The sequence below is a fragment of the Juglans regia genome, unplaced genomic scaffold (assembly GCF_001411555.2).
Source record: "Juglans regia cultivar Chandler unplaced genomic scaffold, Walnut 2.0 Scaffold_10106, whole genome shotgun sequence".
Classification (NCBI taxonomy): domain Eukaryota; kingdom Viridiplantae; phylum Streptophyta; class Magnoliopsida; order Fagales; family Juglandaceae; genus Juglans; species Juglans regia.
This window is the reverse complement of record NW_023340411.1, coordinates 1-217: the sequence shown is the minus strand read 5'-3', so window position 1 is coordinate 217 and position 217 is coordinate 1. Positions and strand designations below refer to the sequence as shown.

At 51.6% G+C, this 217-nt stretch overlaps 1 pseudogene; it reads left to right on the top strand.

Moving 5' to 3' along the window:
- On the top strand, positions 1-91 carry LOC118344970 (annotated as a pseudogene; the record flags this gene model as incomplete).
- Positions 92-217: the final 126 nt, after the last annotated feature.

Sequence of the window (217 nt, the reverse complement as noted above, 5' to 3'; positions counted from 1 at the left end):
CGGATCCCATCAGAACTCCGCAGCTAAGCGTGCTTGGGCGAGAGTAGTACTAGGATGGGTGACCTCCTGGGAAGTCCTCGTGTTGCACCCCTCGTTTTTGTTTTTTCCGTCTTGCGAGATAAATTGACAAGGAGGACCACTCGGGCTTCCTCTTATACACATCTTGATGTGTATAAGAGACAGGTACTAGGATGGGTGACCTCCTGGGAAGTCCTCG